The 18,929-nt window shown below is 43.1% G+C and overlaps 1 protein-coding gene across 3 annotated transcripts in view; it reads right to left on the reverse strand.

Moving 5' to 3' along the window:
• The window catches only part of LOC149467785 (carbohydrate sulfotransferase 1-like), a 103,856-nt gene that overhangs the window by 30,703 nt on the left and 54,224 nt on the right, over positions 1-18,929 (reverse strand). Inside the window, exon 3 of one of the 3 annotated variants that reach the window (XM_089671202.1) lies at positions 18,401-18,739. The exons of the other annotated variants lie outside the window; for them this stretch is intronic. The gene's annotated coding sequence lies outside the window, so the exon portion shown is untranslated. The remainder of the gene's footprint in view (positions 1-18,400; positions 18,740-18,929) is intronic. 3 annotated transcript variants of the gene reach the window in all.

The raw sequence follows: 18,929 nt of genomic DNA on the forward strand, positions 1-18,929 counted from the left end.
ACTCTGCTTCTTGACTTTGTACCTCAATGCCAGCATGCTGCCTACTCTTGCCTGTCCCTGACCTGGAACCTGATTGGAATCCTGAACCTATCTGCCTAGCTGCTTGGTGGACCCCTGGGCTTCCAAGCTCAGGTTCACTGCTTCAGCATCCTGGCACCTGCACCCTTCTGCTGCAGTCTTTGTCTCTGCTACCAGGGGTGTTTGGGCTGGAATTGCGCAAGAGGCCACCCTCGTCATCTTGGGCTCCATAGTCAGGTATTTGACATTTAGAATGCACTTAAATGCCAATTATGAGCCAGATCTTCTCATCCAGCATCAGTACTTGACCTTACATATGGGCACAAAATCCCACAGACACACTCCAAAATCTAGTGGAAAGCCTTCTCAGAAGAGCAGAGGCTGATATAGCTGCAAAGGGAAGTCAACATCATATAATTGTCCATAGTTTTTGAATGAGATGTCCAACAGAATTATAAAGGTGTGATGGTCAGGTGTTCATAAATGTTCCTAGATTGTAAGCTCCAAGGAGCAAGGCCCTCCCAACCCTCTTGTATTGAACTGTATTGTTGCTGTATTGTCTCCCATTATATTGTAAAGCGCTGAGCAAACTGTTGGTGCTATATAAATCCTGTATAATAAATGTTTGCCCATAGATATTGTGTCACTTGGATACTTCAACAGATAGATTTCACTTCCATAGTTCCTGATTGTTTCTGTCCTCCTTTGTTTGTTCCAGATCCTCCTAATACATTCTATATAATACAAAATTTACAAAATCCAGCAGGGACGGTGGGAGTAGTTTAACTCCCTGAGAACAAAACCAGAAATACCAGTTCTGGTTGAACTTAAAGGATAAGTTCACCTTTTGTCCAAAAATAATAAATGCACATTTTTTGCAGGTAAAAAAAATGTGCATTTATTATTTTTGGTTGCAGGATCCTGTAAAGCATTGTACGAGGGATTAGCAGATCACTGGTGCTATTCAGGTCTCCTGCAGATGTGCCAGTATATCTGCTTGCCCGTACAGGATGTACGGGCAAGCAGATATACTGACAGAAAGACTCAATGAACAGCGCCGTGGTAGTTCATTGAGAACTACAAGCTGACAGCCGCTAAGGCTGCCGGTACTTGTAGTTCATTCATTCACAGAACACTGCTATGTAGGTGGAGCCCCACATGGCCACGCTGTTTAATAAAGTGACAGCTGGCACAGGTGACTTCTCCTGGGGAACTTCTGTCACAGGGAGAGGGGGTATTGGGCAGTGGCTGCAGCTTTGGGAACATGTTGCATGTTCCATGCTTAAAAGGGGTGGAACATGTAACACATGTTCCCAAAATTGTACTTATCCTTTATTCTTTAGAATATTAAATGTAAGAGTAAAGTTGTTACCCAAACGTATGTGCTCAGACTATGAATATGCCTAATTACACTTCTGGGAAATAGAGAGTATCCCATTTCCACCGTTGATCTATCAAAACAAAAATGTGATATTTTTCTATATATAGAAAGCCGGCTGACAAATTTTATCAGTTAATATGAATATTTCAGAGAAAATTACTCATAAATGAATAATCAGAAGACTGATGTCTGGTAGGCATCCACGCACTTTTCCCATGACGTTCTCACCCACGTTTAGAGTTGAATCATAACTACTCTTCACTGGATAAACACTTAACACTGTGCTTGATAAAGAGGACCTGTCACCTTCTTTAAAGGGAATCTGTCGTGCCATAGCCAATCTCACAAGCAGCTTAGATGTCATGCTGGTCCTTTGTCTTAAGGCTGTATTAAATCACCACACAGGCTTCATTTGCTGCATGCTATTTCATGGCCAGTAACTCAGAAAGAATTGAATTGAGGAACACCCAGGCAACTATTATATTCAGAAGGAGATCAGCAATGGGAGGACATGTATTTCTCCCATGACAGATGCTTTTAAAAGCAGACCCAAAGCTTGGCCCTTTCCTTCAGCTGCCAACACCGAATGGTGACGTTCAGGCAGAGCCCACCAATTACTGAACATAGACTCTGTTTTTTCCTAGCAGCTGGGTGTTTTCAGGCATTGGCAGATGAAGTAAGCCAGTAGCTGCAGACAAGAAAGTATTAAACAGTTTTTTGTAGCAGCTTAGGCCGTGAAGTAGAGAGTGGGGTATATAATCATATAAACTTTAGCTCTGCTTTAAAGTGAACCCGTGTTTTGCCAGTTCAATGCAAAGCAGCAGGTTCAAATAACTTCCCTCACCAGCTGCACATACTGTATTTACTATTCTTTTGCTCTAGTGCCATTACTTTCAGTTTCTGGTAGTTACGAGGGGGAACCCTTTGTAAGCTCCAGAGATTACTCCTAAAGCGCTTGTTTTCTGCCACTGGATATCCTCAGTCTGATGGCCAGCACCAAATAACTCACTTCCTATGAGCCCAGGTTGTCCTGGACTTGATCCACCTGTGACTGGACAGTGAAATGAGAAGCAGCACAGTGATGAGCTCAGCTCTCTGTCATTCTTTATCTTCTTACTATCATGCTCATGAGCTGATTGGCTCCTTGTATTGCTTCTTCCCTTTTCCCTCTTCCTTCTTACCGCTTCTTCTGCTGCTTATATTTTATAAAAAACCTTTACTCCCCCTTTGCTCTAGTGTAATTTCTCATGCAGTTTGTTCTGTTTCAAATGCAACTATATGCACTGATATACCTCCTTAGACCCAGTCAGTCCAAACACTATGATCACCTGCTGACGTGGTACCATCCAAAAGCAGCTTATCTATTCCATAAGAAGAAGAAAAATCCAAAACTGTATCCAACGCAATTTTACTTCAGTAAAGTGCAGTATAGAGAATGTTTTTCCAGTCTTTTGATGTATAAGAAGACAATAACTTTCCTGAACCCTGTTTCTGTGAAAAACAAATACTGACTGAAGGAATGTTGAAGAAGTTAGGAGGATCTAGCTAAGACTAAACTAACTAGTGCTAAACAGAAGGGGAATACAGTGGAAAATACCAATATCACATTGTAAACAAGGTATAGTGGCAAGAAACTGCCACTAGATTTCAGCATACTACAAAACAATAACAACCTAATGCAGTTCAATACAAGACATAAAAAATACATGAGCAGAATGCTCACTGCATGAAATGTTTTTCCAGTCTTTTGATATGTAAGAAGACAATGGAATTGATTTGCTAAAGGAAAATAGACACTGACAATGGAAATCACATTATTCTCTATGGTGCCCACTCACATCAATACAGGGCAACTGCAGCATGGCTTTTGAAAAGCTACAGGCACTTCTTTGGTGCAGTTGCAGTGTGATTTTGGCCGCATAGACTCCAATGGAAACGCACCAAAAACACATGGAAAACAGATGTACATTCTTTTTTAGTGTGTTTTAGCAGAGATTTATGTATAAAATCCAGTCTCCTCCTACAAAAAAATACATAAATAACACGTGATGTTGCACTACAAAAACTAACTTAAAATCTCATCATGCTGTAGCTGAACTAGAGTGCAGTCAAGCTTAAAGGATAAAATGAGGAAGGGTTGTAACAGCGCAAACACTGCAAAGTCCTAGGAAATGGTAGTATGGGTGATGGTGGTATTAGTGGCTACTGTCTGAAGAGCGTAGGATTCCGTGTGGCACTGAGGGCAAGGCTTCCAAATAAGCTGTAGCAACTTCTGTAGATGAGAAAAGGAGAGAAGCGCCTCTAAGTGCAATAAGTCTTTTAATTCAAATCTAAATGTAGAAACACTGACATGTGTGAAGTAATCATAAGCTTAAAGGATAAGTTCACCTTTTGTGAAAAAATAATAAATGCACATGTTTTTTGTATGTAGAAAAAATGTGCAATTATTATCTTTACTCAGCAGCCGGTAAGGCATTGCACCTGCAAGTAGCAGATTGCGGGGGGCAATGCCAGGATTCTGCAGACACTCAATGAGCTGTCTGCCCATAACTTGCAGTAACTGAATGGCAGGAAGAATCAATGAACTACAAGACCACTCACCACTGAGAACTACAAGCCGTGGTGGCCAACGTTCCTTTTAGTTCATTCACAGAACTACATTGAATGATACAGCCGGGTGGGTGGAGCCCCGTATGGCCGCACTCTTTTTGAATTGTGACCTTGGGTGCAGGTAGAAGATCCGCCCTGTCCCAGGGAGTGGGTGGGGTCGGGGGGAGAAAGTGCAGGAGCTAGAACAAGTTACATGATCCACCATAAAAATAGCTGTTCCAAAAATAAACTTATCCTTTAATGATGTATTATCAATTCATTTGTGTCTTTTATATATATATATATATATATATATATATATATATATATATATAAACATTTCTTCAGTTACTTCTTGGTTTCCATGCCTAGGCAAATTATGTCATACATCCCAGCCTGGCCCGGACTGGGACAAAAAATTAGACTGAGCAGCTCAGGTTCCCTGCACCAGCGGGTGGGAGGGGGGAAGGGGAAACCCGGTAGCACTGTAGGGGAGGAGGGAAGGCACGGGAGAGAGGACAGGGGCAGCAGAAAAAAGATGGATAAGAGCAGAGGCGTAACTAGAACCTTCACGGCCCTGGTGCATAAAAAACCATGAAGGTCTCCCCTGACTTCTGGCCCCGGGGTCCTTCCTTTCATTAAGGTCCCAATGCAGGACTCTTTGACATGTTCTGCTGCGGGGCCCACCACAGAATACCAGGGCCCAGTCGCAACTGTGACCTTTGCAACCCTAGTAGTTCCACCAGTGGGCGCCAGCAATATTTTGGGGAGTTCTTTAGCAGCCCCTTGCTGCTGCTCCTAGTGACTGGAAGGCTGCATGGGCCTCCTGCAGCATGGGCATGAAGCTCTGCCAGTGCAGCTTTATACAGTGGGGGGGAGAAGTGAGCAGTATACAGTGGGGGGGAGAAGTGAGCAGTATACAGTGGGGGGGAGAAGTGAGCAGTATACAGTGGGGGGAGAAGTGAGCAGTATACAGTGGGGGGGAGAAGTGAGCAGTATACAGTGGGGGGGAGAAGTGAGCAGTATACAGTGGGGGGGAGAAGTGAGCAGTATACAGTGGGGGGGAGAAGTGAGCAGTATACAGTGGGGGGGAGAAGTGAGCAGTATACAGTGGGGGGAGAAGTGAGCAGTATACAGTGGGGGTAGCAATATACAGTGGAAGAAGTATATGAAGGGGAAAGCAGTGAGCAATATACCGGGGGGAGCAGTGGGTGGTATACAGTGGAGGGGAGTGGCCAGTCTGGGAGGGGAGAGAGGGTTCTCAGCTCAGCCTATGCCTGAGCTAAGAGAACATGGATTCCTGGAAATAAATAATACATGAATCATCTTCCCTTACTCAAGATGGCCACTGCCAGAAATGCCATGGTGTGTTTTCCAAAATGATTTCTGAGCAAAACAAAGCACAGAGACATGGCTGGATGGGTGAGTTTGCTTTGGATATTAAAAATGAATTAAATATCATTTTTGGTTTGTGGTGCTCAGATGCAGTGTAGTTCCGCTTTAAGTGAACCTCTTCTGCCCTGCATATATTTACTTTGAAATCCAACCTGATCTGACATAGCATATAACTCAACCCTTCGCTATTTAACTTTTATATTTTTTTAGGACTGTTTGCTCATAGGACAATATCAGCTTCAAAAGCAAACCTGCACTTTTCCAGGACTGGGAAAGCAACAGGTCCGCTTGACGGCAGGCACCATGAAAAATGCATGCATACCTTTCTCTGTGCTCCCCTCAACTAAACTCCCCTCTTCTCATTCCCTTTGCAGCATTGATATCTTTACACGGCCTTCTTCTAGGTTCAGGATCTTTGGCCATCTTGGTTGGCACACAATTGGGAGTTCATTCTGGCACCAAACTATGCTGAGAATGTACATTGAGATTTTTTAAATTATTATTTAGTTCCACTTTAACTCTTTGCCTAGGAGGTCAATCACCAGGCCCAGTTATTGTCATATTAGCGAGAGGTGGATGTGTCTGTGCCCTAAGCAGGTTTTGAATACTTGCACAGGATTTTTTTTAGACACCAAAATGAAGGGATCTGAGAGAAGTGAAAATATAGTTAAAGTGTTACTAAACCCACAACAGTAAAATCTGTCTGTATATGCAGTAAAGCATGCTTGTTATACTCACTGTGGAACCTAAGGGGTTAATCCTCTGCAGTGTGTAAAAAGGCTGTTTGATCCTTTCTTCTTTGTTCCTCCCCTTTTTCAAATGACCACCTCTTATCTCCTCATAAGACAGACTGAACCATAGGCATCTTGCACATACTCAGTTTGGTGTGTATTGCTAGAGAAGTTTTTTTTATCTTGGTGGAGTGCATGTGATCAGCACAGGGCCAATCAGCACTGTCCAGACAGAGGGTCAGGGGTTTTGCATCCTCCTAGAGCAGAAAGAAAACTCCTTCTACAAGCTTTAGCTAGTGCTTGGCTGGACACTGATAGAAGTCAGAAGACTGCTCTAACTGCTCATGAGAAAAGGTATTTAGGAGTTTATATTTACTAAAATAATTGCATTTCCATGTTGTGTGTACTGTGGGAGACCAGAAATAGTGAACGCAGGGTCCTGGGTTTAGTAACACTTTAAAGTGAATGCAATGTGATTTTGGATATGTTTACTCAATGTATTATGGTAAAGCCTAAAATGATGTTTTTGAAAATATGATTTAAACCTGCAAATATGAACAATATTTATGCATATTTTGTATTCCAATTTTTAAGGCTTTCCTTTTCACCTGTTTACCTGTCTATACTTATCTGCCTTGTTGAAAACACTTGTTGATTACACATATTAATAGCTCAAGCTGAAATTTACACAGAAAAGTAATGAGTTAGTGACTTCTCAACATCCCTCCTGCCCTCTCCAGACATCTCCATCTGAAATGTCATCCTAAAATGTATGGTCTGTAATTAAGCAGTTTTCTCTTTAGAAATCCTGTAGTGCTATGGAAATCCTTTGTCAGGGGCACACCTTGTATTAAAAGTTTATAGTAAAAAAACAAACATTTTATATTTTAAAAAAAACATGTAAACATAATTTTAGTAACATACTGTAAAAACCTAGAAATTAATTGAAATAAAATTGATCTCATAAATCCCTATGGCCAGAATCAATCTGGACATACTGCGGAGATGAAGCAGTTACTGCGTGACAGGTCAGCTTTACCAAACTATTTAGCACAATCTGCTAGAAGAACTCTTCTTTGATTTTCTGTGTCCATCAATAAAGCCATTAGCTGTATTGTAAAAACACTGCACTCAATAGCTGGCACAGTTCTCCACTACGGGATATCTACTTGTTGCAACACATGGAACATTAAAAAACTCGGGGCAGCTGGCCAAGAGCATGTCTCCCCACTTAGAGAATGAGAGGTGTCACAGGCTGTCACATCAGAGTCACCGCAAGGGAAAGAGCAAAAAAAAAAAACTGGACTGCAGCTAGAAACAAAACATAGATTCCAATTCCATTAATGCTCTGTGGATAGCACACTGCTGCAGGCTGGCATCTAGAGAGGAGGGGGGGTGTGCATGTTTCATTTTTTCTAATATGTCAAAAAACCTCCAATGCTGAGCTAGTTTCATCACTGGACGGCTCACGCTTAAATCTGACAAATATTCATGTAGCAAAGCTGTCAAGCTTGTTGAATTCAAAGCAAGGGGCTCAGGTAGGCAAAGAGCATTTTCACATCAGTTTCTTTTAAGATTGCCAGTGATTAACCACTTGCCCTCCACAGGATTTACCCCCCTTCCTGACCAGGCCTTTTTTTTCGTTACGGCGCTGCATTATTTTAATTGACAATTGCGCAGTCATGCAACGCTGCACCCAAATGAAATGTATGTCCTTTTTTTTCCCCACAAACAGAGCTTTCTTTTGCTTGATCACCTGTGAATTTTTTATTTTTTGCGCTATAAAGAAAAAAGACTGACAATTTTGAGAAAAAAAACAATATTTTGGACTTTTTACTATTAAACATGTCCAGTAAAAAAAATAAAAAGATCAAATTTCATCATAAATTTAGACCAAAATGTATTCTGCTACATGTCTTTGCTGACAAAAAAATCCCAATACGTGTAAATTAATTGGTTTGCGTGAAAGTTATAGCATTTACAAATGGCGGTATATATACTGGGATTTTTTTTCATTCCTTATTTTTACAAGTAATGGTGGCGATCAGCGACCTATAGCGGGACTGTGGGACTGCGGCAGGCATTTTGACACTGGTGGGAACTGACTTGGTGTCACTGACATCTCCAGTGACACCAATACAGTGATCAGTGCTAATAAAAGCACTGACACTGTACTAATGGAACTGGACAGGAAGGGGTTAACATGTGGGGCGATCAAAGGGTTAACTGTGTGCAGTTTTACATACTGGGCCATGTTTGTGCTTCACTGTAAGCACACTGCTTTGCATGCCTGTGCTATGTACAGGCATGCAAAGCAGTGTGCGGGAGCTGACAAACAGTTCTCCCCCCCCCCCGGTCGGAGATGCTCAGCAATCACCCGGGTGCCTGCAAGTAATCCCTGGCCGGGACCCAGTGATTGACAGCCGTGGCTGCGCATGGCAGCGCAGGTAGGGCGCGCACGCGGCTTGCACGCGCCCCCATACCTGGAAGATCAAAATCACGTACAGATGGGAAGCGGTTAATACAGTATTAAACCCCAACAAATATAATGCAGCTTACCAATTGTTAGACCTGGTGACTGCATTAGTTTTTTTTAGGCTCTCTTTCCTCTGTTTTAACTTGGTGATCTGACCAGTCACACACCCCTCTGGATGTATGAACACAGGAGGGACAGCAAGCAGCAGCATTGTCAGTCTGAGGTGGGGGAAGGGTAGTGATAAACGTATTAGCAGATTTGAATTTAATACCAAATTGAAGCCAAACTCCAGGTCACACTTTATAATCAGTTACAGCAAACATTTTTTGTTTCTTTTGGGATAAAGGTTTTACATAAATAAATCAAAGTTGATCATTGTAAGCAACCCTTCTAATGTTAAGCCAGTAGTAAACCGCAGCAATAAAAAAAATTGCATCCTGGTGCATGCTAGCATATTATGACAGATTTACCTGAAAGTGAAGCCCTCCAGCAGCACTCTGTCAGCATGGTAGGCACTTCTATCTTCACTTAGTCTTCCTTCCAGGTTTGCGGGCTTTGGCGGTATGAATGGCCAAGGCGTGATGATGTCACTCCCACGCAGGAATCACTGATTACAGCACAGGGCTCTGAAAGAACGGCATGGTATGCTCTACCTTCAGAGCGCATACGCCAGGGACATCACCAGCTGCTTCTACAGTAAATATCTCCTAAACGGTGCACGTTTAGGAGATATTTACTGTACTTATAGGTAAGTCTTATTATAGGCTTACCTGTAGGGAAAATCAACCAAGGGAGTTTATTCCCAATTTAAATGGTTTGTTTCATCCATGTAAACTGATACATTCTGGTGGAGAGCTTGTGTTTTTGAAAAAAAAAAAATTGCTGGCTGGATCACCAAATGAAAATAGAAGAAAAGAAGTCTATAGAAGAAAACAAATGCAGCCATCACATCTAAGAATGGGCCACTTGTACGTTTGGCGACGATGTCTTTTGGCACACTGACTTATGAAGGTCGGTGCTCCCTTTAACTGTGCGTGCAGCCTTGTGATGCCACCTGTTGGTGTGTTACAAAACTATTATCGAAACATTTTGATACCACCTCATATACCTACAGTTATAGGGCTGAAGGAAGTAAACAATGGACTATAAATGTGACAAAATCACTGCCCTTGTGCAAGTGCGATCTACAAATCCCCCTGCCGTGGAGGCAGATATGACTTGGAGAGTTTCCATTCAGAGATCTCTGTGAATGGATGACATGGCTGTGCAGGCAGAGGCATTCACAGCCATGCTAAATTAGAAAAGCATACTTGAGAAGAAAGCACCTCCAATTTAGGTAAGTAAGGGGTGGTTTGAGGGTGGGGGGTAAATGAGACCACGCTTTATGTTACACCCTAATTATGGGAGTATCAATAAATATGGTCCCAAAGGTAAACTTAAGGTGGGAATATACGATTAGAAAATCGACCGATGGGTCATCCGACGACCGAGAGGCGTTCGTTCGTTGGTCGAAATCATGGCCTACATTAACCAATCTAAAAAAAATTGTTCATCAGGCAATACATAGTGTTGAAGTCTTCCGTACAAGTGGAAGTGATGCAGTGTGCATGTGACCTTGTAGCCACGCCCTTTCGGCCAGAACGAGCGATATACACAACAATTACCAGCAGTGAGTATAATATCGTTTATTACATTATCTATATACATAAATAGTGATACATAAAATATAATCTGCAGAATTCTGGTTTTATTATCTCATTAGGCCAATCTACTTTTAACATTTGGATTTTTCGTTCGTGTTTACGAAGATTCCTTGGACACGGACATCCGGGTCATCTTCTGTTTCTTCTCAAGCATGATAGCGCTTGATAGATTTTTTTCGTATGACCGTCATACCACCGTATAGAAAATCGGTTGTTTGTATGCAAAACGACAACATTTTTCACTGTTGTTCAAGCGGATTTTTTCTTTCACAATATCGTTATCAGTTAAAACATCCTGATGATAAAAACTAGTGCAGCGTTAAAAAATTAAATATTAGATCAAATAAATTCAGAAAAATGTCCATAAAGTCTATGAATAGTGAATGGTGAATATACTGGATAATGGTGGTGCTCCGTGGGAAATGATAAAAATGCGCACTCACCAGAAAAAAAAGTATATAAGCGTTTTATAAAATTCCTCTTCAGAGGTCTGGTCAGAGGTCTGGTCACCTTGGGCAATCCTCCCTTCTGCGTGATGACAGGACTCAGTAAAGATGAATAAGATCCAGGTAACCAGAGGTTTCCTCAAAAGGGGCTGGTTGGAAGGAACTACCTGTTAATGCAATCTTCCACATCTTAGTATGATGCCTGGATCCTTGCACAGGGTTTCTGAAAATAAGTACTCCTTTGAATCTTGGTGTGCTTTGTGTATTTGTTCCAGATCTGTTCAGTAATCCAGTGTGAGACGTTACCACGGTTCAGGGGCTTCCTGTATAAAATGGTATCCAAGTTCCTTACAGCTGCAGCCCAGCCACTATGCACTCCGTACAGAGGAGGAAGAAGAGAACAGCACCTGATCCGTGCAGGAAGATGACAGAAGCCATGTGTTTAAAACATCCTGCTCATCAACGAAGAGAAAATTGTTCGATCAGTGGTTCTGCAAAATGTTTCAGATTATTTTCTTATCATGTGTATGGGGCATAAGCCTTTAAAACAAACCTTTTCTCTTCCTAAAGCTTTTTCATTGTTATTTAAAGTGTTACTATACCCACCTGTCCTTTTTGGGAAACAGTTAAAAAAGAAGTATGGCCAAAACTTTTTTGGCTCTACTTCTCCTGTGGAACACAGGAATGCAGTTTATTCTGCTCTCCTGTGACCTGTTTTCAGCCAACAGAGGGCTAAAGTTCGATGTTGGCTGACGTCACAGAACTGGTCCCGGCTCTGAAAAGACCCTGACTATATGATCGGGATCCACTCAGATGTCTGAAATGGCAGTTGGCTCAGCATACCACTGAGAGCCTGAGCCAGCCACTCCTGCCCCATTCACAGCCTGGGGCTCCAGTGAGCAGAGAGCCAGTGACTGTCCTACACAAATCTTATATCAAACCGTTCACCTATCCCTGCTGCCACTACAAATGTTGACGGCTAAGCCATGGTCCTGATAGTTTTCACAATATGACCATTTGTTTGCAACTCATGCCGACCATTGACCTTTTCACAGTTACTCCAGCCACTCCAACCACACAACAGTTACTCAAGCCACTCCACCCAGTTACTCTGCCCACTCCAGTTGTAGACTACTAGTGGAGGCAAGAACACTTCACACAATTTCCCCAGAAATTGTAGCTTTTCTAGTTATTATTATTATACAGGATTTATATAGTGCCAACAGTTTGACCAGCGCTTTACAATATAAGGGAGACAGTACAATTACAATACTTTCAGTACAGAAGGAATGTGAGGGCCCTGTTCGTGGAGCTTACAATCTAAAGGAAGGGGGAGATGATACAAAAGGTGATAGCTGCGGGGGATGATCTGGTGGAGGTGATTCAAGTACAGTTCTTAGGTGGAGGTGGGGTAGGCTTCCCTGAAGAAGTGAGTTTTCAAAGATCGCCTAAAGGCAGACAGGGTGGGGGCTGACTGGACATGCATGGTAGGGAGTTCCAGAGGATGGGAGAGGCTCTGGAGAAGTCCTGGAGGCGAGCGTTGGAGGAGGTGATGAGGGAGCTAGAGGAAGATTTCTTGGGAGGAGCAGAGTGGGCAATTTGGCTGATATCTGTGGATGAGGTCTGTGATGTAGCTAGGGGCAGTGTTGTGGATGGCTTTGTAAGCTGTGGTTGGTATTTTGAATTTTTTATGTTGGGTTAGTGGAAGCCAGTGAAGTGATTAGCAGAGAGGTGCAGCTGATCGGTTGGTAGGGTGTATGAGTCTAGCAGCAGCATTCATAATAGACTGAAGGGGGGATAGCCTGTGTAGCGGTAGACCAGTGAGGAGGGAGTTGCAGTAATCGAGGCGGGATATATCGAAGGTGTGGATAAGTTGTTTTGTGGTGTCATTGGTCAAGAAGTATATTTTTTTCCCCCAGAAACCTATACTTCTCTTTTAAATTGGTGAGTTTATTTCCACTTTAAGTGTATGATCAGACATTACCAAAATTTACCCTCAACCCTTCCTCTCCCCTTCTAAAGCATATCCTAGCATTTTGTTCTTTTACCTTGTTCCTGTAACAAGAAACAACCTAAATATTAATGTATATGGATAGAAAACTGGCTAAAAGATCGTATTCAGAGAGTAGTGGTTAATGATTCATAGTCTGAATGGTCTAGGGTTGTCAGTGGTGTACCCCAAGGTTCAGTGTTGGGACCCATACTTTTTAATATATTTATAAATGATATAGGGTCTGGGATTATAAATCCCATTTCAGTCTTTGCAGATGACACCAAGCTGTGCAGTGGAATAACGTCCTTACAGGATGTCTTAAACTTACAAGCCGACCTCAATGCACTGTGTAATTGGGCAACTATGTGGCAAATGAGGTTTAATGTTGATAAATGTAAGGTTCTGCACTTGAGGGCTAAGAATATGCATTAATCATACATACTAGGGGGGTACAACTGGGGGAATCAATGGTGGAGAAGGTTAATAATAGATCACAAGCTTAATAATGGCATGCAATGCCAAGCTGCGGTTTGTAAAGTGAGCAAAATCCTCTCTTGTATTAAAAGAGGTATAGACTCCAGAGAGAGATATCATATTACCCCAGTACAAATCATTAGTAACACCTCATCTGGAATATGCAGTTGAGTTTTGGGCACCGATTCACAAAAAGAACATTGGAGAACTGGAGAAAGTACAGAGAAGGGCAACTAAACTGATAAGAGGCATGGAGGAGCTCAGCTATGAGGAAAGATTAGAGGAACTGAATTTATTCTCTCTTGAGAAGAGGAGATTAAGGGGGGATATGATCACCATTTATAATACATAAGGGGGATATGATCTCCATGTATAATACATAAGGGGGGGATATGATCACCATGTATAATACATAAGGGGGGATATGATCACCATGTATAATACATAAGGGGGGATATGATCTCCATGTATAATACATAAGGGGGATATGATCTCCATGTATAATACATAAGGGGGGATATGATCTCCATGTATAATACATAAGGGGGATATGATCTCCATGTATAATACATAAGGGGGGATATGATCTCCATGTATAATACATAAGGGGGGTATATGATCACCATGTATAATACATAAGGGGGGATATGATCTCCATGTATAATACATAAGGGGGGATATGATCAACATGTATAAATACATCAGTGGTTCATATAGTGAACTCGGTGTAGAGCTATTCACCCTGAGGTCATCACAGAGGACAAGGGGGCACTCTTTATGTCTGGAGGAAAAGAAATTTAATCTCCAAACATGGAAAAGTTTCTTCACAGTGAGAGCTGTGAAAATGTGGAATAGACTCCCTCAAAAGTTAGTTCTGGCCAGCTAAGTGTATTGCTTCAAAAAAGGCCTGGATTCTTTCTTAGATACAGAGAGTATAACTGGATACTAACATTTCTAGGTAAAGTTGATCCAGGGAATATCCGACTGCCTCTAGGGCAGTGGTTCTCAACCTTTCTAATGCCGGGACCCCTTAATACAGTTCCTCATGTTGTGGTGACCCCCAACCATAAAATTATTTTCGTTGCTACTTCATAACTGTAATTTTGCAGTGGGAGGACTAGCGCCCCATCACTGATGTCAGTGGGATGAATAGCGCCCCATCACTGATGTCAGTGGGAGGAATAGTGCCCCATCACTGATGTCAGTGGGATGAATAGTGTCCCATCGTTGGTATCAGTGGGAGGAATAGTGTCCCATCATTGGTGTCAGTGGGAGGAATAGTGCCCCATCATTGGTGTCAGTGGGAGGAATAGTGCTCCATCATTGGTGTCAGTGGGAGGAATAGTGCCCAATCATTGGCGTCAGTGGGAGGAATAGTGCCCAATCATTGGCGTCAGTGGGAGGAATAGTGCCTCATCATTGGCGTCAGTGGGAGGAATAGTGCCTCATCATTGGCGTCAGTGGGAGGAATAGTGCCCCATCATTGGCGTCAGTGGGAGGAATAGTGTCCCATCATTGGTGTCAGTGGGAGGAATAGTGTCCCATCATTGGTGTCAGTGGGAGGAATAGTGCCCCATCATTAGTATCAGTGGGAGGAATAGTGCCCCATCATTGGTGTCAGTGGGAGGAATAGTGCCCCATCATTGGTATGAGTGGGAGGAATAGTGCCCCATCATTGGTATGAGTGGGAGGAATAGTGCCCCATCATTGGTATGAGTGGGAGGAATAGTGCCCCATCATTGGTGTCAGTGGGAGGAATAGTGCCCCATCCTTGGTGTCAGTGGGGGGAGGAATAGTGCCCCATCGTTGGTGTCAGTGAGGGGAGGAATACTGTCTCATCGTTGGTGTCAGTGGGGGGAGGAATAGTGCCCCATCGTTGGTGTCAGTGAGGGGAGGAATAGTGCCCCATCGTTGGTGTCAGTGAGGGGAGGAATAGTGCCCCATCGTTGGTGTCAGTGAGGGGAGGAATAGTGCCCCATCGTTGGTGTCAGTGAGGGGAGGAATAGTGCCCCATCGTTGGTGTCAGTGAGGGGAGGAATAGTGCCCCATCGTTGGTGTCAGTGAGGGGAGGAATAGTGCCCCATCGTTGGTGTCAGTGGGGGGAGGAATAGTGCCCCATCGTTGGTATTAGTGACACAAATGATGGGGCACTATCCCTTCCACTGACACCAATGATACTTACCTTGCTGACTCCTGCTCCTGCCTGGGTTCGCTCTCTCCCTCTCCCATCTACATCCTGCATACCTGGCTGCAGCAGCAAAATTTGCACTTACCTGTCAGCTGTCTTCCTTCTCTGGCCTCTCTCTTCACTCGTTCCTGCAGCTCCCTCGATCTTCTTCGATCTCCGCTCGCTGCCGCTCGGCTCCTCCTCTCCAAGCTCCACCTTCTCGCCGGTGATTGGCCGCCTGTGTGCCTCTCCTGAGCTACAGTTCCGGTGGCCAATCAGCGGCGAGGAGGCGGTGACAGGGGCAGCATATCATCCCGCCCACACATCGCCGGAGACAGCAGCGGTGTCTCGGTTCCTAAGACCATCGGAAATATGTGTTTTCCGATGGTCTTAGGCGACCCCTGGGAAATGGTCGTTCGACCCCCAAAGGGGTCGCGACCCCCAGGTTGAGAACCGCTGCTCTAGGGGGATCGGGAAGGAATCTTTTTTTTTTTTTTTTCTATGGTTGAACTGGATGGACTTTTGTCTTTTTTTCAGCCAGACTATGTAACTATGTAACCTTTATTACTACCTGTGATATCATCACAAGGTTTGTAAAATTCATGCAGGGGCAGATGTTTGGAGATCAGTTCCTCTTGATATAAAGCCAGAACTATACCTCTTAAGAACCCCTTTACTACACACAGCATGTGGACAGGCTCTTGGGTGTTATTTTGCTGGAAAAAAAATAAATATGTGTATGTGGAATTGGTCAGAGAGTGGTAAGGACATGTGGAGAGCTGATGTCCAGCAGGCAGGGCTGATAACGCTGGGCATGGTGTTGTCAGACCATACATGAAGTTCATTGGATTTCTGGTAGAATGATGGTAGTTTTCTATGCAACATTGTTCAAGAGATAAAACATGGGGAAATGTGAAACACTAATTGGTATGCAGTTTACAGTGGTACCAACATTTGATGCATCCAGTCTATCAAATTCTTAGGCTGAATTTTAGAACACACCAATTTTTTAACAATTTAGGTAATTATATGGCATTTCTTTGATGTAGAAAGATTTAGCTGTTTTCTATTTTTGGCTTTTTTAACCTGAGGATCTGGAAAGTATGTGTAAACATCTATATCAAACGTCACATTTCCTGACAGCTCAGAGTAATAGGAGCTCCTGTTAATAAGATTAGTTGTTTTCTGAACAAGAAAAAAAAAACTCTTGATATGTTGACATAAACCATTTTGTGTTGATTGCATCTGAGACTGGGGGGAAGGTTAATTGCTGCTATAAGACATGCTGGCTATAGGATTACGTTATCCAATTAGGCCTCAGAGCTGGCAAGTGTGATTGCATTACATTCATTACTCAAGAGAGAGAAAACGCTGCAAATACATCTGCTTTAGAGATCAAACAGGAGTGTCGCTGTTTAGAAACAAGGAAAGAATCAGTCTGATATACTTACCACAGTACAATACCCAGAGACACGACATGGTGTTTGCACTATCCAGTTGGATTGGGCGACCATCCTTGGCTTTGCTCCCAGATATGACCAGCTGGCCACTGTCAATGGGAACAACTGAATAGACAAGTTGGAAAACATATTGTGATTAAAGCTGAACTCCAATCAAACAATTCAATACATGGATAAAATAAGAGGTGTGACAATTTAATTTCCGGAATGTCCGCTGTGTAGCAGCACTATGATGGAGAGTCACACAGTCAGTTGCACTGGACCATGTTCTGACATCTTCTAACTTGCAGTTGGCAAGTTACAGGAGATCTACTGGGAGTCCCATTCCCAATTTGGATGTCCTTCTCAATCGTAATGGGTCTAGTCCCCTCTGTACCACCGCACACTGAGGAGTATGAAGGAAAAATGAGGAGAGCCTTTTTCTCCTTGCAGAATGCCAAATGGCTCAAGTGTGTCCAGTGGTGGGATAAATTCTTTCTTGAGAAATATTTAGAGTTGAATATTACACCTAGGGGTTTTAGGATTTAAAAACAATGCAGTTTTTAGATAATGATCTGAAAAAACAGTGGGATCTGTTTGCAGAGTTTTGTACTGTCAAGTGGATTCAACTTTTTATTAAACAAAGGGGGAGAAAATTAGAACAAGCTAAGAAATTAGTATAAACTAGGAAATTAGAGGTCAACAATTTTAGTTCCTCCTGTTTGTTTGAGAAATAGTTAAAGTTACTAACAAACAGTATGAAAAAAATTGAGGATAACCTAGTACACAAGAAATTTGCCAAATTGGATAGGGACCTACATGATTACAAGGGCGTATTTTTAACTGAACACGCCCTATTAATCCAATAGGACTTAATTCAAACAGTGGTGCCAGGCGTTCATTGCCTCCCCAATAAGAAAAAGGTATCTTGCCATCATATCAACAACAGTTCTAAGCATGGGTCTGGTCAAGGCAATAACTGTAATATTAATAATGTTCATCCTAGTCCTTACCAGATCCGTTATTAGTTATCCGGTTTCACATATTAATGCCCCCATCATGGCTTCCATTGGGGATCCACCTAATCCCCCTAGTGGTTGCCATGGGATACAAGCAACAGATGGTGTTGTCATAGATGATTCTGTTGGCACCACTATTGATTCCCTCCCACAAGTTCAGCAATTGTGGATAGAATAATCTCCGATTTTTTCTGTTCCTACTCCTAATAGATTCAGTCCGTTGTTCTAACCCATTGCACAATCTGTCAGTGCTCCACTAGGACCTACAGTGCACCCGCCTTCACAGATGTAAAATGGCACCTTTGTGAACCACACAAGACAGGGGAAGATCCAGGAAGAACCCTCTGCACACTGCTACATCTCCTTTCCAGCAAACTTTGCAATAAAAATAGGGATTTTTAGTTCACACATATTGCAATACATGTTTAAGATGGCCAACTGTGTCACAGTAATCCCTTTTGGCCAGTCCTACTCTGCCAACGCAAATGCTACTGTGGACACAATGCCAACATGGGGCAAACATACACAAAGTGGGGGAAGAGCTACTAGGTTTAGGCCTGGTTACTGACCTGCAAAGCTGTAGGGGATCTGAGAAGCATGCTTCACTAGGGTAGCCCACGCTCATTGGCTGCAGCTCCTGGCCGGTCGGTTTGCCATTAATCTGGACGAGACACTGGGCTCGTACCCGGAACTCAGGGCCTGGCACTCCTCTGTCTCTGTGGGCCTTGGACATTAGCGTGGAGTTTATCAACTGTTCCAGGGCCTCTCACACTTGTCTCGGTGGGCCTTGGACATTAGCGTGGAATTCATCCCCTATTTCAGGGCCTCGGACGCTGCTGTCTTGGGCACTGGTGCTGGTCTCGTTCCCTGTCTCAGACACTGGCCTTGGTATCAAGCTCTCCTCCTCTCTAGAACAGATTAGAAACATCCAACCTTTAGAGCACTTCTAGAGGTTACAGGTGAAAGTTTGACTTTCAAGAAAACCCAACAAGTAGCCCACTTTTAGACTCTCTAAAAGCGTTCTAGCCCACTGCACAATCTGTCAGTGCTCCACTAGGGCCTACAGTGCACCCGCTGTCACATTTGTAAAATGGCACC

Source organism: Staurois parvus, unplaced genomic scaffold (genome assembly GCF_062004578.1).
Source record: "Staurois parvus isolate SC_StPar_1 unplaced genomic scaffold, SC_StPar_1.0 ptg000101l, whole genome shotgun sequence".
Classification (NCBI taxonomy): domain Eukaryota; kingdom Metazoa; phylum Chordata; class Amphibia; order Anura; family Ranidae; genus Staurois; species Staurois parvus.